The sequence below is a fragment of the Rhineura floridana genome, chromosome 10 (assembly GCF_030035675.1).
Source record: "Rhineura floridana isolate rRhiFlo1 chromosome 10, rRhiFlo1.hap2, whole genome shotgun sequence".
Classification (NCBI taxonomy): Eukaryota; Metazoa; Chordata; class Lepidosauria; order Squamata; family Rhineuridae; genus Rhineura; species Rhineura floridana.
Genome location: NC_084489.1, coordinates 5,324,443 through 5,343,347, shown reverse-complemented (window position 1 = coordinate 5,343,347; position 18,905 = coordinate 5,324,443).

The following is an 18,905-nucleotide window of genomic DNA, read 5'->3' as shown; positions in this document are numbered from 1 at the left end:
CCCACCATCACACCTCCTCCTGCCCCCATGGAATGCTGTGGTCACGTTGTGTGATGGCATAACAACTTACAAAAATATATGTATAGTATGTATACATACATTACAGCAAAGTCTGTAAACTGGATCAGCTGGTGGGATTGGGCTGGAACCAGTGAGGGCCCCCTCTGACTCCTGCCCCCCTCCAGTGCCCCACCTGGCCCTCTGCTGGAGCTATACCTACCTCAGACCACTTTCCTTTGAGTAAGAGAGGCCCTTGTGGACGAAGAAAATGATAACTAAGGGGACAGGTGGGAACAACTTCTCTGTTCACTTTTCCAGCACCTGAGGAGGGAGGCAGCCAGGTGAAGTGACACCTTTTTAAGTAGCTCACTGAAAACTATTCTATGTGCGTCAGCAGTCAAAACGATAATTACAAGAACTTTGGCATGGTTTATGCTCTGCTATCCATAGGGTTCCTGTTCTCCACTGGGTACCTCTAGCTATCTAGAGATGGGTCAATACCACTATCCCTGGGAGGGGTGTAACCTGCAGTGCTGAGTTTTGATGTCTTTAGATATAGCTTTTAGGTTCTCCCAGTAGGCTTCTGATGCTGTCTGGGGAGCATCACTCTTTCCTGCAGATATAGCAAGCGCTGAGGGCTTACTCCTCCTCTGTGTCTGATTCCTCACTGCTGGCTGTTTGCTGGGCTTAGGAGCTTATCAGTACTTCAAGCACAAGCCAGCTTGAAGATGGCTTTGTGACTTTCCCTGAAGTTGTGTGGAATGTGCACAGCAAGGACTCCTCTGCTGTTGATCCCAGCTCTGTAAAGCTAGCGTTTGCACTACCAGAGTTATTAGGAAAAACCCACAGAAAACAATCCTATAACCTAATAGCAAACACATCCTCTGAGTGTGGATCCTTATGTATCTAAAACAGTGCACTATCCATGCACAGTAGGCAAGTATCAGCAGGCTTGGGGAAACCCAGAGTTTTGCAGAAATACAAAACCAAGCCAAGGGCCTCCCCTCCTCAAATAGCTCGGTGAGGACTGAGCCTAAGAAAACAGAGTCCTGAATCATACCAAAGGCCCATCTAGTTCAGAATTCTGTTTTCACAGTGGCCAAAAAGATTCCTATTGGAAGCCCATAAACAGGACATGAATGCAATAGTGCTCTCTCACTCATGATCCAACAACTGGTAACTGGTATTCTAATACTGGAATGGTGTTGCTGATAGAGGAATATAGCCACCAGGACTAGCAGCCATTGAATTGGTCTAATCCCCTTAAAACCACCGAAGTTGGGGGTCATCACTACATTTTGTGGCAGCAAATTCCAAATTTTCCATGTGTTGTGTGGAGTAGTACGTCTTATTGTCTGTCCCAAACCTCCCACCATTCAGCTTCATTAGATGACTGTTGCTATTATCAGAGAGGGAGAAAAAACTTCTCTCTATCAATTTTTTTCAAAATCATGAATAATTTTATACACCTTCATCATGTCCCCCTTATTCACCTTCTTTCTAAACTAAGAAGCCCCAAACATTGTGACCTTTCTTCATAAGGGAGTTGCTCCATCCACTTGATCATTTTGCTTGCCCATTTCTGCACCTTTTTGAGCTCTATAATATCCTCTTTGAAGTGTGGCAACCAAAGCTGTATATAGTATTCCAAGTGTGACCACACCTTAGATATGTATAAGGGCATTATGATATTGGCAGTTTTATTTGTAATTCCTTTCCTAGGCTGCATTCGCACTGTATTTTGTTCTATTTCCCCAATGATTCTTTACCTCAAAATGTCTGCATTTTATTTAATTTTTACATGATGTAAAAGCTAATTCCAGAAATCTAGTGGGATGCAGTGGAAGTTTAGTGCTCATTTCCATGATAAAAGATTCCAGAAATAATACGTTTGCAAACTTTGAAACCTAGAAAAATCACAGGATTTTGTGTTAGGTGCAGCTGCTCATGTGATAGGCTACAATGTAGTATCCCAGCATGCAATGTGTTCCCCACCCTTTAAGTTTGTGTGAATTCACTTGAAAAAATTGTGCCACTATTTTGGCATACAGAGAACTGCACTGTGCATGTGCATAATGTTAGAATAAGCAAACTTGCATGTTCCCTTTAAGGGATATGTGGGAAATATCCCATGTACCTGTTTACCAGTGATGTAACTTCCTAAAGGCTGGGGTTACCTTGCTTTCTTTTCCTCCTCCTTTGTCTGGGATTTTTGCATATTCTCCATTAAGCCTGAGGAGAGTGAAGCATGCACATGCTCCTCTCCAAGATGACCATTACCATGGACTGAGACTTCTACTTTTCTATCTAAGCTAGAGCCTATGTTTCCTGAACATATGAAAGGTCGTGAGTAAACATTCTTTATCTTTTACTTAAGAAGATTGTGTCTGCTATTATTTGTGTCTCAGGGAAAGGGTGGACTGGTTGATTCTCATCCCGCTGCTTGCATTTATATCTCTGCTAAGAAATAGGACCACGGAACTATTCCTATTTCACATATAACAAGTGGGCAATGGCAACAAGTCCATTGTTCATTGTTGCGGTGTGAATAAAATTTAGCTGCCTTGGCACTATATTGCTCAAAAAGCCATGGTTCTTTAACACAACAGGTACCACAGTATGAAAGGAATGTTAGAAACTGGGGCAGAAGCACTACCATTATAATTAATTAAACTAACACAATAAACCCCATGTCTGAATGCATCCCTAATGATCCCCAACATGGAATTCACTTTTTCACATTTGCCACACACCAGGTCAATGTTTTCATCAAGCAACACATCATGTCCCCCAGATCTCTTTCCTCGTCAGTCGCTGCCAGTTCAGACCCCATGAACACATATGTGAAATTAGGATTTTTCTTTTTTGCTCCAATGTGCACCACTTTACACTTGCTTACATTGAACTGCATTTATTATTTATTTATTAGATTTATATCCCACCTTCCTCCCAGTAGGAGCCAGGGTGACAATTTTAGTTTGCCATTTTAATGCCTATTCATACAGTTTGGAGAGATCATTTTGGAGCTTCTCGTAATCCATTCTTTTTTATCCCCCTGAACAATCTGGCATCATCAGCAAATTTGCTCACCCCTAACTCCATATAATTAAGAACAAGTTAAAAAGCAGACTTAGTGGGCTGGGTACCAGCTGCTGACTGATTACTGGTGGTGGCGGTGAAAGGGAAACTGGGGGAGGGGAAATTGAATGCAGTATCCTGAAAGAGGCCATGGCTGGCTGGCTGGCTGGCTGGCAGCTTGAACAGGAGCACTCTACACTGCAACACCTACCCCACCATCGGACAGGGATGATACAGAAGCAGCCCTGAGTGCCCTATTGCAAGGTACAAGGGCAGGATATAAATATTTTAATCATAATCATCATAATAAATAACAATAATTTGGTTGCAGGTCCTACTTATAGAATGTAATATCAAAAGCCCAATATATAAAACTTTCAGTGCCAACAGTTTGATTAGCACACATAATTTTGGGCTATTGCCCCCCCCAAATTCCAGCTCCTGAGGTTCCGTCACATTTGAGTAAAACAAAAACCAACCAACCAACCAAACCAAATCCACAGTGGAACTATGCTGATACAAGCACGTTTGTTCTCCATGGTTCACATGAAATTGTATGGATAAAAGTAATCGAGCTGTAATCTGGGTCACAGTAGCCAAGGAGCGAAACCTGCCCCTTTCCCTAGACACAGGATCCCAGGGAGAGGAAGCAGTTTAGCTTCATCCTAACAGTGTCCCCAACTGGGAAACAGTGTCCCCTATGGGAAAAAAGTAAAGTACTGCACTTGGGGACAAGTTTCAAGGATTCCCGTCAGTCACGACATCTGATGATGGCTGGGTGGCTTTCCTCCGGACAGGGATTATACAGAAGGTTGTTATGTCTTTCTGTGTACGCAGCTATGCACAAAATGCTTGCCTGCTCCAGAGATTATTGCAGTACATAGTCCTTCTCTCCTACTAGATACCCTTCCATCATGATTCTGCTAATATAGTTTGGGAAGACATTGAGAAAGATAAATATTTAAAGTGACAAATGCAAAATAGGTCCTTTCACTCAGAAACATTAATCCAATGACATGCTATGGGACATGAGCTCCAACGTGCACACAGTTACGTGGGAAGGTGAGTTCTACAGTGCAGTCACACTAATTTGTAGGCAATGGGTTCTGCTCTCCATTGATGCATGAGTATGCCCCAAGTGTGGATGACACTGGCAACAGGGAAGTGCTTTGTCATTCTCCCAACTCAGTTTTTATTCTTCCAACTCAGAGGTTAATTCAATAGCAGGGCATCCTGGCACAAAGAAGCAACAGCCATATTGTATTGGTTATGTGTGATTCGGCCTTTAGAATTTCACGTTTGGAGTCATTGTCATCCCCCGCCCCCGCAGGGCTTTTCTAGTATGTGCAGCTGCATGTTTCAGCCTTGTAAGGTACTATTACTCCTCATTTACACCTAGGCTCACCAACATGTTGAAAGCACAAAAATGTCATTTTCTTAATCTGGAATTGTTCCTGCTTGTCCTCAATATGCTACTTTCAATCCAGATTGAGTCCCTCCTCTTGCTTAAGTTATCCACACCTTTTCCTTCCTGCACATGCCCCAGGTGAATGAAGAAGGAAGTGGTGATGGAGGTCTTGGTCTACGCCCACCCATAGTATCACTGGACAAGTGTGGATACACCCCCCATTGCTGGGACTGCCTGGGCTCCTACAGGGAGGAAGGAGAGAATATTAAATGAATAAATGAATGAATAATAAATACATCTGGTTTCATCTGGTTTCAAATGGACACATTGCAGGGCAATGCAGAGTCAATCCGCAATGAGCTTTTATTTTCAGGATGAAACCAGTTTCTCAAAGAATGCTGTGCAGGGGCAAGAAATGTGCAATAAGTCTAGATTTTGTATGGACTATGTAGGAAAAAAAAGAGAGCCAGTGTGGCGCAGTGGTTAGAGTGTTGGACTATGACCTAGGAGACCAGGGTTCGAATCCCCACACAGCCATGAAACTCACTGGGTGACCTTGGGCCAGTCACTGCCTCTCAGCCTCAGAGGGAGGCAACGGTAAACCACCTCTGAATACCGCTTACCATGAAAACCCTATTCATAGTGTCGACATAAGTCGGGATCGACTTGAAGGCAGTCCATTTCATTTCCTGTAGAAAAAAAAGTACTCATTCTACATTGATTCTGGAATAAAATGTGTGTACACAGCCTTAGGAACTATAAAAGTAACATAACATTTCCTCCTGGGTGGATTAGAAAGTGTTTTACATAACAAAGCTAAATGGACCTGTCATAGCCACATCACTCCACAAGGAATTTTGGATGGTGGATGAGTCTTCTAATGCAGAATCCACATCATCCCTAGACAGAGCTACCAAATCCTAAGATTCCATCAGGAAAGCCATTAGAGCTTTGCTGGTATAACCATCTTGTACTTTTTTATATAAATATAAATTCAGGGCATTTTCACAGCAAAAGCACCTTTCAATCCCTCTCACACTGTTTATGAATATATTAATGAATGTAAAGTGGTTCAGAATGCCCAGGAATTGTTTTAATTGATTTGAGAGTTCTGCAGGAAGGTGGATCACCATTCAGTTTTCAATCCTTTTCCTATTGCATCACCTTTCTTGACTCTCATTAATTACTATTGCCACAGAACTATATGCTTACCAGACTACACAAATGGAGAAGTATCATCTTCTGCACTAGCTTTAGAAGAGCATAATGATCTTTAGAATGGGAGAGCAAAGATAAATGCAAAATCAGTGTTAGGGGGCATGCTGGTAGATCTCTTAAGCTCAGAGCCATGGACCAGAGTTATTTCCAGGAACAAAGACTGAAAGAGTTCCACACAAAATGGAAGTGTGATGCAGAATGATGGCCCATTAATATCCAGTACAGAAGATCACAACCTGATTTCCAAACAGTCTGTTGGACACTGTTCTAGTTCTCCAAAACCAGCCAATCAGCATGCCAGGCAGCAGCATGCCGTCAGAGTAGGGCTCTGGGACAGAAGTTCAGAGTCTCACTGAGGAAAATCAGCAGAAGGACCCTCAAAGATGGGAGGGCTAACATCACATTTCCAAGCAAATTAAGTAAGACACATGATCATCCAAAGAAGCGCCTCATAAGACCATTAAGTCCAGAATCTAAAAATCCTGAACTGCATCACTGCCAGGCAGAGTTCTTCAATTCGACAAAGAGCAGCCTGGAGATCTCAATCAGCAGAGGCAGCTTCGTCCCTTGATGCAAACCCTTCTTTTCTGTGTTTCTCAGGAGGCTTGTGAAACATCTCAGCAACATATTAGATTGAACTGGTCATCATCATGCAACAAATGGGACTGGCATGGCCCAGGGACTTGATCTTGACAATCAGTTGGGGTGGTGGTGACATTATGTAAGATGGAAAGGTAATAATTAAGTGATTTTCTAGTAAATTGTGGAAATATGAATGACATACCGTAAATGTGGGTAGTGAAAAATCAAACTAGGAAAAGTATTGTCTTCTGCTAGCCCCGTGGGAATACATTAATAGTCTAACCTTGTATCTTTAAAGGAAAACATTGATTTTAGAGGGAAAGAAGACGATATAGCTACCCATTTCAAATGCAATGCAGAAGCTAATCTACAGAGCCAGTATCTAAACAGTCCCAAGGCCGAAGAGGTTTAAACCTCGATCCCACACAGATGAAAATACTTTATAGGTAATAGACTAACAGTCTCCATTTTTAACCAATGACCTGGGTCTGAAGTTCAAGGTAGCTTCGTAAGAGCTTATTTTCAGGAAAGTATACTACTGGCAAAGGCCCTTATATCCTTCATTCTCCTCCCTCCCCATCCAGAAGTTTTATCTTCTGGCATCTCCCAGGTTCAGCTCCCTTTTGCTCTCTGTGCTGTTCCAGTGGCTCAGTTACTCTCCGCTGAATAAAGGATGCAAATCATGCTCCCCAGCCCTTGCTATCAGGTCCTCCTATCAGAGCTACACCTGAAAACACTGAAGGGCACGCTTCTTACATTGAAAATGATCTTATAGGGAGCATCTCAGTGAAAACTGGGTTAGTCAGCAAAAGCTTTGATCCCGTGTGTAGATTCATTGTAGGGGTGGGCAGCCTCTGGCATGTGGGCCAGTCTTGGCCTGCCAGGGGATCTAATCTGGCCTGCAAGGGTATTTGCCCCCAAAGCTATACCCACCCACTGACCCATCAGGTGACATCACTGGTGACATCAGCTGATGGGCAGGAGGACAGAATTAAATCCTGTCTTGGCTGTACATGCCTGTTCCCAGGAGTCAAGGCAGCAGGATTTAACCCCCCACTCATCAGCTATGAGCAGGGGTTAAATTCTGCTCTGTTCAAGCAGCCCAGTGTTCCTGTTTGAGCCTCAAGTTTTTGGAGGCTCAAACAGGAGTGTGTGCGTGGGGGTGGTTGCCTGAAAGCCCTTTTACAAAAGCATTTAGAAGCAACCTAGCATTCCTGTTTGAGCCTCAGATGTTCAAACAGGAATGCTGGGCTGCTTGAAAGTGCTTTTGCAAAAGGCTTTCAAACAGCATCCCCCCTTCTGTTTGAGCCTCAGAAACTGGAGGTTCAAACAGGAGTTGGTGGGCTGTGTGGAAGCCCTTTGCAAAAGTGCTTTCCACCCAAGCAGCCCACCCAGTGTTCCTGTTTGAACCTCTAAAAACTGGAGGCTCAAACAGGAGCATGGAGACTGACTGAAAGTTTTTGCAAACAGCAAAATGGCTTTAAAACAGTGTTGCTCTGCACTTTGAAATCCTAAAACTGGGGCTTCAAAGGCAGTCTCATTTGATGTCATGGTAACATCAGTTGATTGATATCTGGTGACTCCACCCATCTGTCAGATTTGGTCTGGCGGGGTGGGGACATAATGATTTGCTCCACTGGCCAGAAAAGGTTCCCCATCGCTGATTTATTGCATTCAGTTTGTTTTCATATTTTGGCAGAAGACAGATAAAATGCTATACACTTATAGGGCACAGAAACAGGCTAATGGAATAGTATCAAGGGAAGACTCCACAATGCATTCTGAGTAAATGAAAAATAATAAGGAATTCAGTTATACATGAGGAGACTGTATTATTATTTTTACTTGGAATGCATTATTATGGGAATGCATTGCAAATATATTTGCAGTAAGTGGGTTCGAAAGAGTGCTTTGTAATGTTTTTGCTTTTTATAATCTCCCAGGTGTTCCCTGAAGTTAGCTCCCTAATTTAAGAAGCATTGACAAGTGTGATAGTGTTAAACAGCATTATAGGACGCAGACACAGTCTAGTTATACGGGTAGCAATAGCTTCCATTAGTAAGCTTGCTGGGCTCATGAATACTTAGGGAATGTATTCTCACACATCAACCTGCACACACACTACAATCTTCCTTAGAAGCCCTCCCCTATGTGCCCACATGGAGTGTTAGGATCCAACCAAGTGGAGGCTGGTGGAACCTAAACCTGGTGAGGCACCTATGAGATCACATGGAAGACCCTATGAGAGTCCCATCCTCCTTCCTTGCAAAGAAGGTGTGGGTACTTAAATATTTGTAGAATTGTGTTGCTCAGCACCTAAAAGTGTCATACTTTGGTGCAGAAAGGCTTTCTGCACTCACTGCAGTCATTGCTGCTTCTCCACCTCCCCACCCCGCAGACAATCTCATGTTTTCCATGGAAAGTCAGCTATGACTTGCTGGTCCTCATTGTCGAAATACAGCTATTAAAAAGCACAATAACCCCCTTTCCCCCCAATCCCAGTCCTAAACCATATGAAAAAGATGCTTCCTCCCTCTCATGTTTGTGGGTCCTCTGTATTCAGTAAGAGACGGTTTTCTTCAGGCATCAAATGTGTGTGTTTAAACTACTTTTGTTGTCTTATAGTGTCTTGTTTTGCTTCTGATTGCTTCAATAAGCAGCCACAAAGAAAAGGGAATAGAAAATATGGTTGAAGAAAAGGCTGGCAAAAACAGCTTTTTAATGCCCATTTTCTTTTGGCCTCTTCCAATTTCTGAGCATCTTCAAATTCCCTGCTTAAGATTTGATTTTCGATTCCCTCTCCGAAGAGGGAAGAAATTTGGTTGAGGGAGAAAATTGCTTATGTTTGTAATTAATGTAGTATAGATTTGATTTTGGATTCCCTCTCCCAAGAGGGAAGAAATTTGGTTGAGGGAGAAAATTGCTTATGTTTGTAATTAATCTAGTATAGTCTTAATTGTCCTAAATGTTTTGTGTATTCCCCTCCTCCCACGAGCAATATAATAAATGGGGGAAAGGTTAGGAAGCTTGGGGATAGGAAGTGGGTTATAACTCTCAAAGGTAAGAGTTTGACTATGTATAATTTAGGGATGGAATCCTCTCCTTTTTTACTATTCATTTTTTAGCGTTGCTCCCTGGTGGTTGTTAACGATCCAATATCTTTTTCCTCCAATATCTTTTCATTTTTCCAATCTCCTCCAGTTTTTTTCTTTGCAGAGAATTATCTATATTATAATAGCTATTTATTCATGAGTATCCACCAGTATCGATCTTTATTCTGAATTTTGTAATGATTGCCTGTTTACATTCCTTTTCATGTGCACTACATAGAAGATTAAGGCAGATAATCATGTCAGTGTCTTCCCCCTGCTGCTTACAATCAACACCTCATCCCCCCTGCTGCTTTCTGTCTGGCAGTTACAATCAACCCTTCATTGACATCAGTGAAAGGGAATACACATTTGAAGAGCTCACATAGAAAGTAGATTGATAAAAGTATCACTCACACTATTGATGATTTCCAGGCGAATAAAAAAAAACAGAAAGAAAGGAAGAATAAATTGGAAAACAGGTGTGGAGAGTTGCTACTTCAAAATTCTCTCCGCGAAGACAGAGAATATCAGAAATAATAATTAATCTGGGGCAAATCCGATTATTGCATAAACAGAGCCCATTGCTAATATAATCTGAACAGGGTTAGACTTTGCATAATAAGGTTTCTGTGACAAAGTAACAGTGGTGGGAAGTGTGTGGAAAAGAGATGCTTGAATTTAAAACTTGTTTTATTACTAATTATGATTGTCTTGTCTTACTGCTGGTCTTAGTAAGTGACCCTGGAAACATTTTTAGGCTGAAGAGTTGGGTAAAATGCTTAATTTTTCTATCAGAGTAATAACAAAAAGAGTGTTTGGCCTCAATACACACCCACTAAAAAAATGATCTCCCACAGCAACACCAAGCAACAAACATACACACACATACACAGAATCTGGGGTAAAATGCTTTATTTTTCTGTTAGTTATATAGTATGAAAAATTAAAATCTTCATGCTTCAGGATAGTGGGGTTTGCTTAGGCTTTTGAAGCAGTGCGTTGTGTTCACAAATGAGCAAAAACAAAAATAATCTGGACTCAACAAACCAGAAGGAAGCAATCTTTTCTTTAAAAGAGGGGTTGAAATCCCATTGAAAATAAGAGCAACTGTGCTTGATCAAGCCAAAGGTCAATCTAGTCCAACATCTTGTTTCCCACAATCGAAACCGGATGCATCATAATGTCCACAAGTAGGGTTTGAGGCCAATAATATGATTTTGTTGTTTGCCGCCTCCAGCATATTCAGAGGCAGACTGCGTCTGAACCTGGAAAAGGAAATTGATTGCTATATGGAACCTTCAGGTTCAGGGGCAGTATAGCTGTGAATATGCTAAAGTTGGGGAGAATAACAGAAAAGGGCTTTTGGCTTCAAAACCTGCTTTGTCTAATCACCTTTTAAAAGGGGTCTAAACCAGTGGCCAACTGCTTTAGCTGTGAATATGCTAAAGTTGGGGAGAGTAACAGAAAAGGCCTCAAAACCTGCTTTGTCTAATCACCAAAAGGTGTCTAAACCAGTGGCCAACACTACACAATGTGCTGTGTGAAAGCAATCCTTTCTCTTAATATGCTGCCCTTTAATTTCATTGAGCTACATGAGTTCTGAAAAAGCTAGCCTCTGGGTATGAAAATCATCACTATGCAAACACTTATACAATCTGTGCTTCAAGAAATACCTAAAATACAATTCTTATATGTACCATACAATTTGTTGCCTGTTTTAGTGGGAGTTAATTCTGATTAATGTGGAGGGCTTGCTCTGGAATGTTCAGTGATTGAATTTGGATAGCTTGAAGGATATACATACTTCCCCCATGCAACCTAGCATCTCCTCTCTCGCACACCCCACCTTAGCCAAGGAGGAAAGATGATGATGATGATTTCCATTTATAGACTGCTTACTATCTAAAAGATCTCAAAGCGGTTTACAATAGAATACACAAGGTACAATAAAAACATATCAAATTAATTTACAAAGCAAAATGCATAAACAATATCCATATACATAAACATATACATAAACACAGTATACAAGTCATATTGAGCACATGGAGTTTAGCCAGCTTCTGATGTGCTGCTGCCTGTGTAATAAATGGAGTAGCTTTTTCTCTCACCCATCCCATGTTTTATAATACCAACGGACATTACAAGAAAGAAAGGGGGAGTTGCCTCCTTACCACCTCAATCAAAGAAACCGTGGAGAGTTCTTCTCCTGTTGCCTTAGAATCCCTCTGCCTTGTAGTAAAAAAATAAAAACAAATAAGGGGGGATGCAAAGACAAATTGATACTTCCTTACACACTCACGCATACAAATTCAATCAATCTCCTTTTTTCAGTTTAGCTGAGCTGTCTTAGTGGTTTTTTTCCCTTTCTCTGGAGGGAGCCTTTGCACTAGGAAGCTGATCTGCATGTCAGTTTGGATGGATGCAGCACCGAGTTTTTGACTTGGCCTCTTTGGAGACTGGAGTGCTGGCCTCAATAATGGTGTGAACCAGGTTTGTGTAGGGATTCTGATGTTTTTACAGCTTTTTCCTATTAGCAGTGACCATATTTGTGAGGGGTAGTAGCTTTCAAAACAGGTCTGTTTTATTTTGGTGGGATAATCTGGTAGTAGTCCAGATTGTTAATTACTAGTCCAAGTCAGCCAGGATGGTGAGGTTGGTTGGTTGGTTGACATGCCTTGAATATATTTTATTCACAGCAAATCATGTGACAGAGATTAATAAGAGCAGGTTCTTTATCCCATTTGAGTTGGCACCAGGAGCCTGGACAGGGTCCATGCCAGACGTAAATAGGGCAATACTGCAGTCATCACCCCCCACCATGAGAATGACATATGGTAGGAGTATGCAGCAAGTTTGGGTATTTCAGAGGTCATTGGTGGGAGGTCTAAGTGGTCCATTGCCAGAGGATGCCTTGAATTTCCCAGTTTACCTGAAAGAGTTGGGTATTTCAGAAAAGACCATTAATGTTTGCCTGGCAGCCATGGCTTTTCATACCTAGCTGGCAGTTTTTCCTGATCCTTATTCTGACTTTAGGCTTTATAAAGTTACTGAAGGGAGGCCAGGGAGATAATGTGGGAGAGTGATAGATGTCTGTCAGTTGGCCTGCCTCTTTTGGCTTCCTTGATTCAGATTTTACATGCTGTTTCTTTTTTTGGCTAGAGAGGTATGTTGTTTGAGTTGGATTGTTTCCTAGTTGGGATCTTGACTCTTGGGATGCTGCCCCCCCAAGTGTTGAGGAAGGAAGCCAAGCCAAGCCTGTCCCTTCTGTGGCAGGTGGGCTGCTGGTGGAGGAAGAGCCAAGGAGAAGTAGAAAGGAGGGAGACAGCAGCTAGACTTGGTAGGAAAAGTTAGGACATCTAGCTGAGCTGATTTTGACTTGCGATTGCAAAATCATAAATAAATATTTCTGTTTTTAAAAAAGATGTTTTTTAAAAAAAGTTTTAAAGATGTTTTGTTTTAATAAATATATTTTAAAGTCTGCGTTTATGATGTTTTAAAGTGTTCTTAGTGCTTTTGTTTGCTTCCCTGCACTCCTACTGGGAGGAAGGGTGGGATATAAATCAAATAATTAATAAAATAATTGCAGGGGGCACATTGGCCAGATGACATGGCCAAACAGTGACTGGATGGCTAGCACCTCCCTTTGGTTAAAATTGGCAGGCTTGCCAAATAGGTGCAGTTTAGTTCTGCGCTAGGCTCTGAGAGCTAATTGGTAGGACAGCCATATTAGGCTAGGCCCCAAGGACATAATAGCAACTACACTGGATCTTCTCCATCACCTTCCTGAATTAGTTATTTGCAATTTTAGCCAGTTGTGAAGAGTCTTTTTATTATATATATTTCAGTCCCCGCTAATGCATCTGTGTCTTCATTGCCTCTCTAACACATCCTCGGTTCCTGGAAACAATGGTCACAGCACATGCAAAACCTCTTATTCAATTGGTATTGAATGAGGCCCTTCACTGAAGAATATCAGTCTTTAATGGTGTTTTCACATTTCCTTAAAAACTTGGCAAGAGAGATTGTTTTCAAATGATAAATTTGTAGTTGCTTTTCCCTGAGGAAGATGAATTCTTCTAGGCTCTAAATAGCACTGACTTGGAAAGCTAAATTCACAAATAATTCCAGAGAGAGAAGTTTCAAATTAAGATGAGAAATCGTAACTACTGTTCTGTGTTCTAAAGCTATATTTTTATTTTTTAAAAGTAAACAGTGTTTTTCATTTTAAAATGTTATTAGACTTAGAAAGAAAACAGAAATTGTGGTCAATTAATTCAATAGGCTGTTAACACAGCCTCCTATTGCCTACAGATTAAAGGAGATGTAGAATATAAGACCATCGAGTCCAACCCCCTGCTCAATGCAGGAATCCAAATTAAAGCATACCTGACACGTGGCTGTCCAGTTGCCTTTTGACGGCCTCCAGTGCAGGAGAGCCCACAACTTCTTTAGGCAATTGGTTCCATTGTTGTACTGCTTTAACAGTTAGGAAGTTTTTCCTGATGTTCAGTTGAAATCTGGTTTCCTTTAACTTGAGCCCTTTATTCGGTGTCCTGCACTCTAGGATGATCGAGAAGAGATCCTGGCCCCGCTCTGTGTGGCAGCCTTTCAAGTACTTGAACTGTGCCCTTCAGTCTTCTCAAGGCTAAACATGCCCATTTCTTTCAGTCTCTCCTCATAGACCTTTGTTTACAGTCCCTTGACCATCCTTGCTGCCCTCCTCTGAACCCCTTTCATTTTGTCTGCATCCTTCTTAAAGTGTGGTGTCCAGAACTGGATGCAGCACTCAAAATGAGGCCTAACAAGTGTTGACTAGAGGGGAACCAATACTTCACGTAATTTGGAAACTATACTTCTGTTAATGCAGACAAAATTGTAGCCTCATCACACTGTTGGCTCATAGCTTGGGATCAACAGCAATCCCAAGATCCTTCTCACATGTAGTATTTCTGAGCCAAGTATCCACCATCTTATAACTGTGCATTTGGTTTCTTTTTCCTAGGTGTAGAACCTTGCACTTACCCTTGTTAAATTGCATTCTGTTGTTTTCAGCCCAATGCTCCAACCTATCAAGATCCCTTTGAATTTTGTTTCTATCTTCCAAGTTATTAGTTATCCCTGCGAATTTTGTATCATCTGTAAAGTTGATAAGCTTTCCCTGCACTTCCTCATCCAAGTCATTAATAAAAATGTTGAAGAGCACTGAACCCTGCAGTACCCCACTCGTTATCTCCCCCTAGTTTGAGGAGGAACCATTGATAAGCACTCTGAGTATGATTCTGTAGCCAATTGTGGATCCACCTGAGAGTTGTTCCATCCAGCCCACATTTAGCTAGCTTGCTAATCACAATATCATGGGGCACTTTGTCAAAAGCTTTGCTGAAGTTGAGATATATTATGTTCACAGCATTCCCACAGTCTATAAGGGAGGTTACGTGATAAAAAAAATGAGATAAGATTAGTCTGGCAGGATTTATTCTTGAGAAATTCATGTTGGCTTCTAGTAATCACTGCATTGTTTTCAAGGTGCTTACAGACTGACTGCTTTATAATCTGATCCAGAATTTTCCTAGAGATGAATGTCAAGGTGACTGGTCTGTAATTCCCAGGTTCCTCCTTATTGCCCTTTTTGAAGATTGGGACAACATTAGCCCTCCTCTAGTCATTGGGCACTTCACCCATCTTCCACAGTTTCGCAAAGATAATAGACAGTGGTTCCGAGAGTTTGTCAGCCAATACCTTTAATATTCTAGGATGCAGTTCATCAGGCCCTGGAATTTGAACTCGTTCAAAGTGATTAGGTATTCCTTGACCGTTTGTCTATCAAACTCAAGCTGCAATCCTGTCCCTTCAACTTCACATTTCTCAGGAGGGTCATAAGACCCTCTTTTAGGAGAAGCTGGGCCAAAGTAGGAATTGAGGACTTCTGCCTTTTCTTTGTCATCTGTTATCATTTTACCATCCTCATTGAGTAGCTGTACCACCATTTCTTTTCTCTGTCTTTTACTATGGATGTACCTGAAGAAAGCTGTTTTGTTGCTTGTGGCGTCTCTCACTAACCTCAGTTTATTCTCAGCGTTAGCCTTCCTGATGCCATCTCTGCAATTCTGTGCTACCTGTTTGTACTCTTCCTTTGTGGTTTGGCCTGCCTTCCACTTCCTGTATGTGTCCTTTTTTGTTTTCAGACCATCTCTAAGCTTTCTGTGAAGTCACATTGGCTTCTTCTGCTGGCTTCCCCCCTTCTTCCTTGATGGAATTGTTTACCATTGTGCCTTTAGAATTTCCTCTTTTAGAAACTCCCACCCATCTTGGACTCCTTTTCTCATTAGGGTCGCTTGCCACAGAACTTACCATTGTTCCGAGTTTATTAAAATTGGCTTTCTTGAAGTTCAGAGTATCTATATGGCTACTCTCAGCTTTTGCTTCCTTTACAATCAAGAACTCTAGTGTAGCGTGGTCACTTTCCCTCAGAGTTCCCATAACTGCCACTTCATCCACCAAGTAATCTCTGTTGGTTAGAATCAAGTCAAGGATAGCTAATCCTCTAGTTGCTTCCTCTACTTTCTGTAGGAGAAAGTTATCAGCTTCAGTTTATTATTACTGCTTGGGCCAAAGGCTGCAATCACCATGTTCCTTTTATTGCTTACCCTATTAATTTTAATCCAGATACTTTTGGTGGAGCCACCAAGCTCATCCTCCTGTATTTCTGTGCAGGGATATATACTTTTAACCTCCCTTTATATTCCTTCTGTTCTTCTTGAACAAGTTGTATCCTTCAATTGCTGTATTCCAGTCATGGGAGCCATCCAACCAAGTTTCAGTTATACCTATCAAGTCGTAATTGCCCTCCTGTATTAAGACTTCAAGTTCATCCTGTTTGTTTCCCATACACTGGGCATTAGTACAGAGACATCGAAGACCAAGTGATTTATGGCCTGGCTTCCTTACTACATTTTTATGAACGTTATTATTGGGCCCCATTAGAGCCGTTCCCTCAGTTCCTCTTACTGAGCACAAGCCTTTGTTAATCGTTACTGCCAAATTTACATCTCCCTCCCTCTTAGGATTCAATTTAAAGCTCTTCTGATGAATTTCACCATGCTGTGGCCAAACACATTCTTCCTTGTCCTTGTGAGGTGCAAGCGATCACTTGCCAGTGCCAGTAGTCCATCTTCCAGGAAGCGTAGCCCATGGTCCCAAAATCCAAATCCCTCACTTCAGCCAGTCATTCACCTGGAGTATTTTTCTTTCCCTTTCTACTCCACTACTAAGTACTGGAAAGATGGGTGAGAAAACTATCTAGGCCCCAAAGTCCTTGAGTTTCCTTCCCAGAGCGTCAAAGTCTGATGTGATTTCTTCGTAACTCTGCTTGCCAGTGTAATTCGTTCCCACATGGATGAGAAGAAAGGGATATCTGTCAGTGGGCTTTATGGGTGATGGCAACCCTTCCATCACATCTGTCCTCCAGGGAGGCGGCATACCTGGCAAGTCCATGGATCTTCTCAGCATAGTTTGGTTTCAGTCCCATGCAGCAGAGAGTCTCCCATCACTACTGCTGTTCTTTTCTTCTTGTTGTGGTTTCATTGCCTCTGCCTGACTGAACGTCAGCCTCTCACTTGCTGTCCCTTGGTGTCTCCTGTAATTCTTCCCCTGCAGTCTGTCCTCTAGCCTCATCCTCAAGTGCCTGGAAGGGGTTCCGTAGTTCCACCGGTGAAGGGTGTCTTCTCACTCTTCTGCTCCTAACTGTCACCCTTTCCCACTGAGTTTCCTCCATTTCGTTGTTGCTCTCCACAACAGTCTCCTCTTCTGCTTCAACATGCTGCTGTTCTTCCACCTCCTGTACTTCTCTTTGCTATTGTTGTTCCAGTGCTGTATCTAAGAGCTCTTCATCTTCTCTTATGCTCTTCAGTGTGGCCACCTGCTGTTCCAGGCCCCTCACATTTTCCTCCAACACGGCCACCAGCTTGCACTTGTTGCACGTGTACGCCATGTTGTTCTCAGGCAAGAAAACAAACATTACACACACCTTGCAAGTCACCGCCACTAGAGTGTCCTTCCCGTCTCTACTGCCCTTTCTTTCTTTCTTTCTTTCTTTCTTTCTTTCTTTCTTTCTTTCTTTCTTTCTTTCTTTCTTTCTTTCTTTCTTTCTTTCTTTCTTTCTTTCTTTCTTTCTTTCTTTCTTTCTTTCTTTTTCTTTCTTTCTTTCTTTCTTTCTTTCTTCTTTTGTTGGAATGGCTTCAGGGTAAATAGGAGAGTCCCACTAGTATGTGGTGCACCGTACAAAGGAAAAAGTTTTTTTAGGGACCTCCCCTGCCAAACTCCTGTTAGCTCTCCCTGTTCGCTCGCTCACTCTCTGAGAGCTGGCTGGCTTGTATCTCCTCTGGACCAGCTGATACAGCTCTCTCCACTCTGCTCATTTAGGAGTCAGGAAACAGAATGAAACCCCCCAGCTCACACAGCTGCTCCTAGTTGCACTCAGCAGCTATCAGGCAACATCCCTTCAGCCAGCAGCTATCAGGCCATGCCCCTTACAATCAAGCTGCTATGGAGCCCTTCAAAGCACATGGTCAGAGCATATGGCTTGAGCCCTTTTTGTCTTTGTGTGTCTCTTCATCCCTACACCTCCTCTGCCAAACTCCTGTTAGCTTTTCCTATTCTCTTGTTCTGTTTGCTCGCTCTCTGAGAGCTGGCCGGCTTGTATCTCCTCTGGACCAATTCACACATCTCTCTTTGCTCTGCTCAGTTAGGAGTCAGGAAACAGAATGAATGAAAGAGTAGGAATCTATAATGAAATTGCTCTCATCAAAATTTCCATTTACGTTCTTTGGGTTAAATCGAAGGGCTTCTTATAATCTTCATCAGTGCATTTTTGGAAAAAAATGAGGTACTGGAACTCATGTCTTAGTAAAAGTGTCATGGGTGCCAGCTCAAAATGGCTGTTAGCAGCAGCAAAAAAAGAGGTGCTGGTACTCCGTACCTGTAAGTACTGTCACAAAAAACCCCAGATCCTCATGCTTCATAATCCATCTGCTGTTTTTGACATTGCTATCCCATGACAGTCCTTGATTCCCAGCTATTTGGGTATCCTAAACATTGTAATCGCTTCATTCTCCTGTCTTTTTGACTGTTCTTTCTTTGGTGAATCTTCCTTATCTCCCTTATCCGTCATTCAGGTCTCTTCTCCATGTGCTTCCTCCAAAGGAGGTGGTGGTGGTGGTGGTAGCACAACAACAGGCTGTTTCGGTGATGGAATGCTCTCTCTAGAGAAACATGCCTGGCACCATCACTGTCAGCTTTCAGGAGCCAGGCTAAAACATTTCTGTTGGCCAGAGTTTTGAACTGTTAATTTGGATTATACCATGGTATGATTGCACTGCCATTTTTGTGGGGTGGGAAGAGTTTCTCCTTTTTATAATATTGTCAGGAGAGCCCTTTAGGAATTTTATTAGATTTTATTTTATCCAGTGGTATGGATTTGTACACTTTGAGACATTTTTATTGTGGAAAGTGACAAATAAATGTAA